We start from the raw sequence: 14,303 nt of genomic DNA on the forward strand, positions 1-14,303 counted from the left end.
ATTGCTTTTAGCCCAGTTCATGCAAGCAGATGCCTATTCATTGTGATACAGCAGGACTAGAAGGCAGCGACAAGGTTGCCATGAGGGTCCACGATGTCTCATTCCAGGACACTCGTGGCCAAAGCAAGGACTGTGTGGCAGCCTGGGTATGCTTATGGCAGAACAGTTGGAGCTGGATCTTTCTGACATCCCTCCACTGTCTAATACACTGCCCCACCACTGTTTCATAGAGGCTTATGCTGCTGCCAATGTTCCCAAAACACAGCAAACATCTCAGTGAGATTCAAGTCCTGTAATAATTTGGTATTAAAACACCAGTGGGCAGTACAGGAAGGAAGACGGAGAGACACATTGACAGAGGCATAATGATGATCAGAACAGGGAAGACCACACTGGTCTTCCTGGTATAAAAGTGATCCAGTCTAGCCCTTGAGACCTGCTTGGGAGCAGCCTTCGGCCAAGAGTACTACCTAACACTGGGGTGAGAGTACCTCAAACATCTGCTAGCCCAAAGGGCTGCAGGAGACAACACAGTTCCCTGGCTGACTGAGGGTGTAGTTCCTTCTGGTTCTTGTCTAAAACATAATCTACAGTGCAACTGAAATCCCCTCCCAGGACAATATTACCATCAGGGTCACAGCCAAGCATGGCATGGACAAGTGTCTGCAGAAAGGAGACATGATCTCGCCCCAGAGTAGGGGCATACACAGTAAAAAGATTTAAAACAGTAGTGCCAATATGTGTCTCCACCTGGAGGAGCTGGCCCTGCACACTCTCATTCACAGAGAAGATCTGTGTCCCTGTGTTCTGGGGAAAGAGAACAGTTCCCCCAGCTGTGACATTGGAGCTATGGCTCAAGAAAGCTTCCCCTTTGCATTCCTTTAACCAGATCTCCTGATTATCAAGGTCTGAGTGTGTCCCTTGCAAAAGAAAAACATTAACCTGCTTTTGTCTAAGAAATTCAGAGTTGTGCCCTTCTGTGACCATCCTGGCAGTCATTAATATTGAGAGCCAAGGGTAAGCAGCATCACAGAGATTAGAAAGAGAGAGCCAAGCAGCAGAAGGAGACAAATGGAAAGTGGAAATACTGTGAACAAAACAAGCCACGGGGAGGGCTGTGTATCTTGAACAATCCCAACACACTTCCTCATCTTCCTCAACAACTTTTTGAAACAGAAACGTTTCCTACAGTCAACCGAATTATCTCTCAAGACAAGGGCAGCTGAATGAATAAAATGCTGTAAATCAACTCCCCATTTCCTTTTAGGGCTATCAAAAAAAAGTCACTAAGCTCCTTCACACTGTACCTCCTTTCTTATCTAGCTGACTGGCTGGGACATCAGGAACCAGTGAGGAGTAAGAGAGATTATCATCATACTCTTCATCTCCCTGAGACTCCACCAGGTCAGAAGAACATTCAGCCACCATTGTAACATTCTCATAATTCACGAGGGAGAAAGATTCAGTGCGGGCAGATAGCATATCTATAGTCTCAAGAGGGGAAGGCAGTGGGTTGGGACTCAGCATCATCTCTGCAGCATACGGGATTGGGGCTTGAGGACTCACCATGCCAGAAGAGGACAGTATCCCACTGGAAATGCCAGGCATGGAGCTATCACCCAACACAACACTATTCTCCTTCTCAGGGCACACAGCTCCATCCTCAGCCACTGCCAGTGGCTCAGGCGCCGCCAACGTCTTAGTCCTTTTAGAAATAGTGCTTCATAAATCCATGTCATTGGTCTGTTCTCCACCCCCATCTCTAGAACCTCTCTCTGCTTCCTCTGCAGGGATGTGCAGCTCAAACTCTGAGACTCGCTTCTGTCCAGGTACAAGTGATGGGGTCACGACAGAGGACACCTGTGGTGGGGAGGCTTTTCTCTAGAGGATAGCAGATACATATGGCGGTGGGGGAGGGAGACAGAATCTGGCAGTGCAGATGTCCCTTGACGTCCCAACCACCCCCACTATCCTGGGGTCCCACATTCTTACCAGGGATCCCCAAGCTAGCAGTGCATGGGCAAGATCAGGGTCACCACATAGGAAACATTTCACATTTTCAAAGGTAACAAATACTGTAAAAACTATGCCATCTATGTGATGCTTTAAAACGTAGTTCAAGGGCTGTTCAGGGGTATTTAGAACCACAGAAACCTGGCACCAGAATGACATAACATGCCCCACATTTGGGTTCTTGCGGACTAATGGAATCATCCTAAGAGCAGGAAATACCTTTCCATCGAGAGAGATCAGACACTGGTGTCTCATTATGAAGGAAGGGGGGACATTGGTACTTTAGTAGCAGGAGTAAACAAGGGGAAAACTTGAACAAAAGCCTCCTTGACCCAGAGTCCCTCCTGTACCAAACGATTCACAAACTATTCTTGGGCCAGGAAAATTACTATAAATTTGCTCATTCGAGAGGCAGATTTTGTATTAGCATAGTCAATCTTACCTACACTCAGCAACTCATCCTGCACAGTGTAGGAGACAGGATGTACACACTGAATCCCATGCTTGTGGATTAAACTGCTAAAACCCTCTGAGGCAGAGAACCCCACCAACTCCTGCAAGGAAAAGGAGATGGGGGACCAATAACACCCCTAAAGTAAAGAAGCAGCAAGAAACAAAACAAAACCATACACAGCCTAACAGAAACCTGGCTAGTGCACAGAGCACATAAACTCAGCCTCACTCTCAGAAGCTCCCACAATCCCGAGAGAGAATCCATCTCTCTTTCCTGTTTTGTAATAATGAGGACTGGAGAGATCCATGAGAACGTAAGAATGGCTATCCTAGGTCAGACCAGTAGACCATCTAGCCCAGAATCCTGTCTTCTGATAGTGGCCAGTGCCAGATGCTTCAGAGGAATGAACAGAATAGAGTAATTTTAGAATCATCCATCCCCTGTCCTCCAGTCCCAGCTTCTGGCAGTTGGAGGTTTAGGGACACCCAGAGCATGGGATTGCATCCCTGACCATCTTGACTAATAGCCACTGATAGATGACATTATCCAATTCTTTTTTTTTTACCCCAGTTTTACTTCTGGCCTTCACAACATCATCTGGCAATGAGTTCCATAGGTTAACTGTACGTTAGGTAAAGAAGTACTTCTTAATGTTTGTTTTAAACCTGCTGCCTATTAATTTAATTGGGTGACCCCTGGCTCTTGTGTTATGTGAAGGGATAAATAACACTTCCCTTTTCCTTTCTCTACCCCATTCATGACTTTAGTATAGTCCTCTGTTGTATCCCCCCCTTAGTCATCTCTTTTCCAGAAGTTCTGCAAACTTTGCCATTACATTAGCTATGCTTCAATCATCAGGTACAGAGGCTGATTTATGCGATAGGTTACATACCACAATTAGTATTTCTGCAATTTCATATTTGAGTCCTTCAGAACTCTTGGGTGAATACCGTGTGGTCCTGGTGACTTCTTATTGTCACCTAACAATATTCTCCCTCACATCCTCTGCAGTAAAGTCTGATGCAAATAATTCATTGAACTTCTCCGCAATAGCCTTGTCTTCCTTGAGTGCACCTTTAGCACCTTGATTGGCCAGTGTCCCATTGATTGTTTGGCAGGTTCCTGCTTCTGATGTACTTTAAAACAATTTTGCTGTTATTTTTTGAGTCCTTTGCTACTTGCTTTTCAAATTCTTTTGTGGCCTGCCTAATTATACTTGACTTTTCAGAGTTTATGCTCCTTTCTGTTTTCATTAGTAGGATTTGACTTCCAATTTTCAAATGATGTCTTTTTGCCTCTATCTGCCTCTTTTACTTTGTTGTTTATCCATGGTGGCGTTTTTTGGTCCTCTGACTGTTTTTTAAAATTTGGTTTATACATTTAGTTTGAGCCTCTATTATGGGGTTTCTAAATGGTTTCCATGCACCTTGGAGGTATTTCACTCTTGTGACTTTTCCCTTTAATTTCCATTTAACTAGCTTCCCCTCTTCTGTGTAGTTGAAGGTATCTATCTCCCCCACTACAAGGATATTAAATTACATTACATTATGGTTGCTATTACTTAGCCATTCAGCTATAGTCCCCTCTTGGACCAGATCCTGTGCTCTACTTAGGACTAAATCAAGAATTGCCTCTCCCCTTGTGGGTGCCAGGACTAGCTGCTCTAAAAAGCAGTTGTTAACGGTGTCTAGAAAATCATACTTTCTATTAAAGACAGGCCTGAATTAAAACTCCACATTTGAATAACCCCAAAACTCTGGGGGTGTTCAAAATATGAATCTGGATTCAGAACCAAAGTGTGTAGCTTGGGTCTTTCTCTGTATTCTGCTAATGAAGGGGTCAGCTTTGACTGAATTTGTACATTCTAAAAGTTTCACTGCCATATTTTCAAAATAAAATATTTTAACCAAGATATGTACTTGTTCGTTTTTATTTCCTCTTATTAAAACATTACATATATAAAAATATGAGTTTTGTTACTATGAGTCCCGAACCCTGGCAGCTTAATGTCAAATTGTTGTAATGTATTAATAATTTTTCTCATTTGGATTTCTGGGTTTTCCCTTTTTTTCTGTTTTCAGAGATTTTACATTTGGATAGAATTAAAACCATTGATTTTAAATGCTCCTATAACATTTATACTCAGACGTATGTTGTAACCCTTGGAGTTTTTAATGCCATTCCAACTGTTATTTGAAAAATAAAAATTGTTTTTGATTTTGCATCTGTTCAAGTGGTATGAATGTCTATAACTATCACTTCCTAATCTACTATTTTGCAAAGTAAAAGGGCATTGATTTTACAAGATAAAAACTTCACAACTAAATCAGCTATTTTGTATCCTTTAGCAAAAGGATATATAGGTCCTGTACTTTTTACACCTTGCACAACACATTTCCTCTTTCTAAATTTGCCTGTCTTTCTTTTCCCGTCTGTGCAATTGTCTGAAAGTACTACGTGTTGTAGAACGGATTTTAAAAATATTTTTGGCTAGCATTATTTAAAATCATATTTTCTCTTTCAGTTTGTACATTCTGGTCCTAACAGTTTCCTTATTTGGCTGAAATTAACATCTTTTCCACACTCATCGGTATGTGATGTTGTCTTTCTGTCATTTTTAATTGTTATGCCTGATTTTTCTTTTAGAAGGTAGATTGTTGAAATTAAGGGGCAGGAGGTTTCTTTCCATGTTAATCTGAGATCCTTTAATGCAGAGGCATATTTTGCTTTTGTGAATTGCTTTTTTCCCCCCTCTTTCTTCATTACAGACTACTCAGGAAGAGCTTTTTTTAACCAAAAAAAAAAAAAAAAGGCCACGCTTGACTGATAATGCATTGCTTTGGATGGTGAAACATTATGAAAGTTTAATTTTTAATTAAATCTGAAATACCAATTATAACTGAAAGAGATTTTAACCTGTTTCTTTTCAGACTGCCTGAAGTTAAATTTTAGATGCTGAAATCACTGCACCTTAAAAACAAAAAGATTAAGCTGCACTGCATTCCTGTAAGTAAAAGCTTTTCCTGTACCTTTTGTCAGTATTTCTCTGAATACATTGCACACAATAAAAGGGTTAGCACAGTAACTGGACATGGATAAAGGTCAGAGTGCCCTTGGATGGGATTTACAAGTTTAAATGACATTTATTTATTTTTTTAAAGGAAGTTGTGCTAGATCTTTACCAGGTTTTATGTCAGACCCCAAATTGCTAATTCTTTCCGCTGGCTGTTTCAAATTTTATTAGGAATGGTGTGTAGCTTTGTCCCAATTGACATACATTTCCTGTCATCCTGTCACCAAGGATTCCTGCACTTTGATGCAGGGATAATGGAAAATAGCAGAGATTCCTGATGGCATCAGAAATAGAATTAATTCTCCTTTGTGATGTCATAGGACATTTTTGTCCTTTGTTATAAGAAAAATTGAAAGAAAGAGAAAGTTTCTGGTGACATCACAACAGGAGTCATCTGCCTGAGGACATTGGATGGGATCAGAAATGCATAATTCTTCTATGTGTGTGTATGTGTGTTCCCTATTGTGCTAGGAAACAGTCAAAATAACATATCTTATGTTTTCGAACGAGAGATGAGACTGTCTCTAAGAGCCCCATTAGTCCATAAATGCATGTCAGAGTCTACATCAGTCTGGTCTATCCTTATTTAGAAGCTGTTTTGTCAATGTACTCGAGAGAACAATTAATACTTGGGATTTCAATGCATGAATAACAGGCAAGTGAATGACCAGACAGTGTAAAAGATTCAGATGCCCCGAGTTTAAAAAGAAAAAAGAAACAAAACAAAATCTTAAAGATGATAGGGGGAAAGGGATTTTAGTTTCACAATAAAAGGTTGTGAAATACTACAAAGCAAAATCAATCTGTTTTCTCATTTAAGATGAAAATGTAAGTTTGGTAATGAAATCCAGAAGCTTATGAATTCTTCCTAAGTGATATCTTTGTTTTATAGCACAAAGTGTTTCAGTGTTTTAACTGTTACATAAGGGGGTTTTCACCCCCTTTCAACTCTAATGAATTTACTTTGGAGACTAGCTGAAGGGTACAGCATACTGCGGGTACATAATACCCCTTCCAGGAATGGAATGCCAGGCATGAGTCAGTGAGGCAGATTGTGCCATTCTGGCACCAATCCATTGCATTTTTACATTACTGGCAGGGGCATGCCATTGTGTTGTTAAATACTATGCATTAACTGCAGACTGTGGCCAGTGAATTGGGTTTAAAATGTTCTGCTCATAGTTCTTAACTTCCTACCACAAGCAGTATCCCTGGCCACCATGGTCATCAGTGTAACTCTGAGCCTATGACCTAGGTTAAAGGTACTAGTAGATTTAGTGGTACCAATGACATAACATTTGGGGGGGGGGGGGCAGAGAGGTTGGGTTGGGGGGAAAGCCTTTGTCATGTATGAACACTGAATCTAAAAGCCCTTTTGTAATTCCCTGTATATTATAAAATAATAATGAGGAGAATTTTGCTTGGAATGCATTAGACATTTTCTTACCAAAATTTAATAGATCTAGGAGTGAATTAAGGTTGGTTCTTTGGATCTTTGGGATACAGATGGTCATTCGGTCCTTGATGGAGCAGTGAGGCGAAGTACTATGTAGCAGTATATGGCCCTGATGATTGGCTGCCAGCTGGGCTGGGCTATATGACTTGGTAAGGAGACAGGGACTCATTGGTAGAGGAAAACAACTTCAAATGTAAATTGTTATCCTAACATAAATGTGGAACCGACCTGCAGAAAGAGAACCTTAATATCTCCATTTTACTGATGGGGAAACAGAGATACAAAGGTTAAATGACTTGCTCCAGGTCACACAGCGAATCAGACCTAGAGTTGGGAATAGGACACAGGATCCTGACTCAGCACAATTCCATCCTTCCTTTTGCTCTATCAAACTCTCTCAGCTGGACCTCTGCTTTATTGCATGCATTATCTCCAACTTACTTCCATCATTCATTTTTCAAAAGTATCCTATCTGTAAACTCCTAAATGCTCCTAGGTTTTGTAGCCTCAGCATACAGCCCCACCTTTGAAATATACCAGGATCGTTAGTGCTTTATGATTCTTTATGCTGTGAGTAGCATGGTGGAGGGACTTTTATGGTTGGACATGCAAATCATAATAATGAAATCTGGATATTGCTGTTACATTCGAGTGTCTATGTAGGCAGTAACACAAAACAATTATAATGCATGGTGTTTAGCCATAGAAGAAAAGATGCTTTGAAGTTTTGCGTTGTTTCTTACTGAGGTTCACTGTGAACAGTGGCTGCTAATTTCTGAGATCTGGGATGAGATTAATCCCAGTATATGGCTTTCCTGTAAATAGAGAACTACCTATTTTTTTAAATTATTTTTTTTAATTTGGAGTCTGAAGAGATCATTCCCAGAATGTGATGTCCCTACATCATCTGATTGTTCAGAATCTGGGCTATCTCCTCAGCTGGTGCAAATCATATACGCTGTTGACTTGGGAGCCAGATCTTTGCACAAAGGAAAGATACTGTACATATAAGCTAAAATTGTCCAAAACATATACGGGTGTGGGATAAATTTTCAAAGCAGTGTCTAGGGATTTAACCATGTTTCCCTTATCTAAGACTTATAAGAATTGCATATAGTAGATACATTTTTAATGTATGTGCTGCCTTGAAAAATTCCAGCTCATGTGTGGCGTAGTGGCCTGAGTACAGGATTAATAGCCAAGAGATCCTGTGTTCTTATCCTGATTCAGACACGCATGGCATTGAGCAAGTCACTTAACCCTTCTGGACCTCACCATTCATATCTATTTTAAAGTGTGAATAATACTGACATACCTATGTAAACATTATTTAGTTAGTGTTTGTGAAGCTCTTGAAAGTGCTAAGCATTGTTATTATAAACAAACACCTTGTGTGCACAAAACACCTGGGATGGAGATATAGTCACTCACTGGGATGATCTTTCACAACTCACTTGTGCCTTTGTTTTGTTCCATCACTGAAAGGTATCCAGGCCAATTGTAATTTACAAAAATACTTCCCATATCACTCTCCTCACTGTTGAGTATTTTTATTGCAAACATTCTTTCTTTGTTCGTCTGTCTCCATACTTTCCTCCATGCTGAATTAACCTTGCTTACCAAACTTTATCCCCTCCTCTGCACTATACAGCAGAGACATTTGCATAGCCTCCAAATTACAAAGAACAAATTCATTTTGTCTACTAATTATGTTTGCTGATGATGTATGAAACAGACAGAAGACAGTTTGAATTTTCATAAGTTCAATTGAGCTTGCAGGCATAAGGAAACGAACTGGCAGAACCCAAGCCAATGTGACATGGAATGCAGGCATCCCAGAGTGCATGCTGCATGCATAGCGTCAGGATGTCAGGGCTAAGAAGGGCCTCTTCCATCAGAGGAGTGCTTTTAAAAGAAAGAAATATTTTGAAGCAACAAACAGTCCACCCTAACATATCCTTCAGGTTCTCCTTTACAGTGCATTGAACATCATAGCGCTTGGGGGACATGGGCATCTGCTCACCAATATTGTAACTTACTCTTTTAACCAGAGTTGCATGCCTGAGACATGTTCTGTTTTCCCCAGCAGTTCTCTAACTCCGATTCCTCCCATCAGCTCCAACACTGCTCACAGAATGATGGCAAGCTAAGCTCTTTTTGCCAAAGTAATTGTGGTAGAAAGAGGTCTGCTGGAGAAGACGTTTGTATAAAAAAATTGTTTGGGATTCTGCCTGCCCTAAATAGAACTCAATGTCTTGGGGCCATCACTGAAGAATTATATTAGCACTAACAAAGGGAATTAATTTTGCCTTCTCTTTCTCCTACAATGAGGCATCAATCCAGAAACTCCTGGGGATAAATTCTACCCTGATTTTTACTCATGCAACCCCATCAAAGTTAATGCGGTGGTACAGATGTAAGTCAAGGCAGAATTTGCCTCCAGCATTGGATTGGCTGAGAAGGCAGAAGTCTGTTTTGCTGCATCATCTGACCTGGAGTACAGGTTTCAAAAGTGTGTAAGTGACTTAAGAGTCCAAGTGCCATTGGATTTCAATTTAGGCTCCTAAGTATATGTCACTTTGGAAAATGGGACTCAGGCTTACTCACTTACGCACTTTTGAAAATTTTATCCTTGGTTATTTATATTCTCGGCAAGGCCCCCTGAAGATAACGGGCCGGTACTCTGTGGGGTGCTGACAACTTCTTAACCCTGTTTTTGAGACAAAGATGGTGAGAGTGTTAATGTAGACATTTGGGTCCAGATTTTAGATGATGATAATCTGCACAGTTTCACTGAAGTCAGTGGAGTAATACTGATTTACGCCACTGGAATATCTGGTCCTTAAACTTCAGATGAAATGAGAAAATCCAAGATACTTGTTTGTTTCTTTAAAAAATCACCTTATTTTAGGTCTTCTGACATGGGACATGGTCACAGTTTAAAGGTGCAAATACAGCGGATGATCAAAAGAATAAATATGCAGCGGGGCTTATGGTAATCCTTTTCTACAAAAAGCAAATTTCTCAGGAGATTATGCAACTTCATGATTGACTCTTTGTTGTCTTTGAATCTCCAGCTAAACATCCTCAAGAGAACAATAGTGAGACCATTTTGGGTACAATAGTCTTGGAACTCTGATAATCCAGTAGATATTTTTGTTTGCTCTTAGGTTGGCTTTAATCAGACCATCTGCAAGTCAACTGATAGCAGTTAGGACTGAATGTTATTTATGTCCATCATGCATTTTTTGTTTTAGATATCTGGCTGTACTTTAAGTGCAGGCTAGAGCACTCACAGTGTAGAAAGTATATTGTAGCATGCAGCTTTTGTTTTAGTGGTGTGTTTGCTACATTAGGTAGAGAGAGGAAAATAGCTCTCTGGTGTACGGTTGCTCTATTAGGCGTAGGGATATTGGTCGTGATTCATTCATTTTAGAAGGTGCAGGGATTTCAGTGTTGATTCCCTGAGCAGTATTGCTTTAATAAGTTATAAAATACTGTAGCATTTCAACACTTAAAGAGGCTACAGTGAAACGAGATAATCTTTCACTCCACTTATCAAAGCATTTGCTGGTCTCACTTCAAGGGAGATGAAAGACTAAAGAATATTGAGCAAGGAAAGTTAATCTATAGCCAGAGATGTCATTAGATAAGAAGTTACAAAAAAAAAAAAAAGAGTTGACACAAACATGCTGGCTTTTGCCGGCCCTTGCTATAAGTGTATTTCTTCTCCTCAACACATAGAGCCAAATTCTGCTGCTAGACTAGTGTAAATCAGGAGTGAATCCACTGAAAACAGTGTGGTTATTCTGGATTTACATTGTTGCCAGCATTTGGCAGAATAGACTGGAGATAGTTAAATACATCCCTGGAAATGTCAAAGCCTCAGATATGTGAGATACATGAACCTTCTTGGCAGGACCCTCCACTGGTGTAGGTCTGACTCACCCCAGTACATGATCTGGTCCTCTGTGTCTAAGGTGACCAGACAGCAAGTGTCAATAATTGGGACAGGGGTGGGAGGAGGGGGTAATAGGAGCCTATATAAGAAAAAGACCCCGAAATCAGGACTGTCCCTATAAAATCAGGACATCTGGTCACCCTGTCTGTGTCTGTATCTCTTCCATCACCACCACCCATCCTTAGATAATATCACCTCTGGGACAGATTTTTATCTCAGTTATGCCAATGTAAATCCATCAATCTCAGTAATTTGCGCTGGTGCAATGAAGATCAGAATGTTGCCCTCTCTCTTTTTCTAAGAGTCCTCTGGGGGGTTCAACTGTGGACACATTAGCAGTTCTGGTGCCAACACAAACTCTGCCTAGTCTTGTGCGCTCTGACAGGAAATGTTCTCATTGAACACGTCTTTAAGAAGTGCTGTATTTTCTAATGACAGAAGAAGTCTGCTTCCAGAATACTTTGTGCTCATCCCAGAGCTCCCCATATCCTGCATTTAAATGGAGCAACTTCTTCCTCCCAACCTGTTGCTTCTGCAGCTCTGCCCATCACTGAGCCTGCTGGAGGTGGCAGCGGGGAAGCACAAATGGAAATGGAAAGCACTTGGCAGATGCTCTGTGCTGTTAAAGGCCTTTGGAACAGGGTCTGGCTTTGCAAGATGTTTTCAATGTCAGTAATATTGATGGCATCCCTGAATCAGAAACTGCATTAACAAATCTTTTGAACCAATTGGTATCCGTGGTAGCCTTTTTTTTTTTTTAAAGAGGCCTATAACATATTGTTAAGCATCTCATTCCAGTTCCACATACTGTTCTCATGGAAATTTTGAATAATGAAAGCCTTTTATAAGATGGAAGTAGCTTATCTAATCTCTTTAAGACTGGCAAGAAGTAATCAGGAGTCCTGTGACTCTTAGCAGCAGCACATTTTCAGGGAATTAGGCATGCATTTCCCAGCAGCAATGATGGGAATTGTGTGCCAAATTACTGCAAGCCCTTGCTGAAAATGAGCCCTCTTAGGTCATGATCCTGGCTCATTTGTGTAGGCTTCATTGGAATCATTAATGAGAATAAAGGCTGCAGGAACAAGCCCCGAATGGAAGAATTGCCAGTATCATTTTCATAACGTTCACCTGTGGCAGGCAGCTTCCATGTGGCCTTGGGAAAGATAGAAATGGAAGAAGATCAGTTTCCCATTTGGTCCATTTTCCTAGTAGCTCTAGCGTGCACTCCCTGTTTCATTAGCTGCTTAGTAGAGCTTCCGGTGGCTAGGGAGGAGGGGAAATCTTATTTACCAAGAATACAATCTTTTGTTTTCGCTCACATTCTTTCTCTAAAAAATGCTAATAGTCACCCCCTATTGAGAAATTTCTCCTCCTGCTACTTCCATGTGGGAGTCAAGGCTGAAGGATATCTGTGGAATGGGCTTGTTTTCATTTGAACTGTCACTGCTCAGAGTGTGCCATCCCCGAACCCCTGTCAGGGGCAGATTAGGAAGTGAGCCTTGGATCCTTGGGTTCTGGGACCCAACTTCCCAGAGCATCTAAGTGAAAAATGATACAGAATAGCAGGGGGCAGTACAGGGCACAGTTGTTTGAAGACAAACAGCTGCCTGCCGGAGTGGGCTCTAGGAAGAGTCAAGGACTTGTGCATGGGAGGAAGAAAAAGAGTTCAACCTAGGTTTACAGGAGGGAAATGAGCTGGGAGAAGTGATAGTCTTAGAGGGGAAAGGAGGAAAGAAGCCTGAAGTGTTTTTTTTTTTTTTTTTTTTGCTGTGCACCTCTTTGGAAATTCGTATTCCATGCATGCCCCCATCTTTCAAAAAAACAGTATTTCAGTGGTTGCCTCGTGTCCAGGAGCTCATCCTGGCTGATGTGCCCCACTGCTCTCCAGCCCCTGAGCATCCCCTGCCAGGGACGTGCTCCAGGTGGGTGGCCCCAACAGAACACAGACAGCTGGGCTGCTCCCTCTTTTCCTCATGTCCCTGCCCCTAGGACCTCACGGCCTCACTCAAGCTCCTCTAGCCTTGAGGTATCCCCAGAGCTTATGAGGGCAGGGAGGAACTACCTCCCAAGGTACATGTGCATCAGCTTGTGAAGAGGTGAGCGAGCAGGAACGGCCCACCACCTCCTGCCCAGAGAGGGGCCATGCCCCCTTGCTCCTGGTCCTTCCCTCCTTGTTCTTCCAGCCTGGCAGCAATGGCAGGAGCTGGAGCAGAAGAGTCAGACAGTGAGAGTACTGTCAGGGCCTTGAATAGGGGCGATGAAGATCCAGGAGCCAATAGACTATACTATTTTCAGTATGTATCCACCATGGCTGTCGCTTGAGCTACGTACATATAAAGTTATAAATTCTTATCACTTTATTTGTCCTGCAGGAAGGAAGTGTTTTTTGTTTTGTTTTGTTTTGGGGGTGGGGGTTGGACAGGAATTTGGTGTTACTAGAATTTACCCTGAGACTTTTCATGGCACATGGAGTTTTAAGGCCCAAGGACTGTTGACTGTTTCTTCCGACATCATGAATTAGTGTAAAGCTTAGATGTTTCTCCTGCCTGTTTTTCCCATGGTTTTTAAAACATCCTATGCAGTTAAATCTACCCTTGGGACCTGTTGCATTCATAGTGTCATGAGACATTTGTAAGTGACGTGGCAAACTCCCCTTCACTCTAGTGATGACTTCGTCATGTTACTAGCCCCACAAGTGTGTGTGCTGACTCCAGGTCTGGGAATGCTTTAAAGGAAAACTTCAGTGATTAATAATACCTTAGATATCTAGTAAATATTTAGTTTCCTAAAGATACCTGTCATGTCACCTGAATGTTTTGCTGCCCTGTCTTGGGTGTATACCTCTTTGGAGGAACTTAGAATAATTCTTTCTGCAATAAGGTGACCAGGACTACTATGTATGATTATAAGGTATAACAAATATGATATTATTATTATCTGGTAGTAAATATTAACCCTTTTAGTCTTTGTCATTCTGTATATTTGATTCATTTATATATTAACTGTTCTTTAGGGTATTAACAAAGAGTATGTTGAATTCTAAGGCCCAGCACACTGGTCCTTGAACGATAAGTAATCCTATTCAGGAATTTATGTGTTAGACTACATATTATAATCCTGGGCACTCTATGTCCACAGAACTCCAGATAATCTGGGAAACCATTCCCTTCATATATATAATGCTTACATAAGCATATATAAACCTGGGAAACTGATAAGGGATAATTGTCGCAGCAGATCGGGAAGAATAATTATGGGAGAAGAAAGACCCACTGAAATATATTATCTTGCTAATCCTTTTAGCTGTAAATAATCATGCCTTCTCAGTTAAATCACCTAAACT

At 41.2% G+C, this 14,303-nt stretch overlaps 1 protein-coding gene across 48 annotated transcripts in view; it reads left to right on the forward strand.

Annotated features, from left to right (window-relative positions):
- ZBTB20 (zinc finger and BTB domain containing 20) overlaps positions 1-14,303 on the forward strand; it is a 660,688-nt gene that overhangs the window by 232,704 nt on the left and 413,681 nt on the right. For 38 of the 48 annotated variants that reach the window (XM_065587156.1, XM_065587258.1, XM_065587254.1 and 35 more), the window contains one exon: positions 5,398-5,473. The exons of 6 other annotated variants lie outside the window; for them this stretch is intronic. The gene's annotated coding sequence lies outside the window, so the exon portion shown is untranslated. Of the gene's footprint in view, positions 1-4,991; positions 5,058-5,397; positions 5,474-14,303 lie in introns of all 48 variants that reach the window. 4 more of the 48 variants (XM_065587112.1, XM_065587098.1, XM_065587240.1 and 1 more) reach the window with 1 other exon arrangement.

This window comes from Chrysemys picta, chromosome 1, assembly GCF_011386835.1.
Source record: "Chrysemys picta bellii isolate R12L10 chromosome 1, ASM1138683v2, whole genome shotgun sequence".
Classification (NCBI taxonomy): Eukaryota; Metazoa; Chordata; order Testudines; family Emydidae; genus Chrysemys; species Chrysemys picta.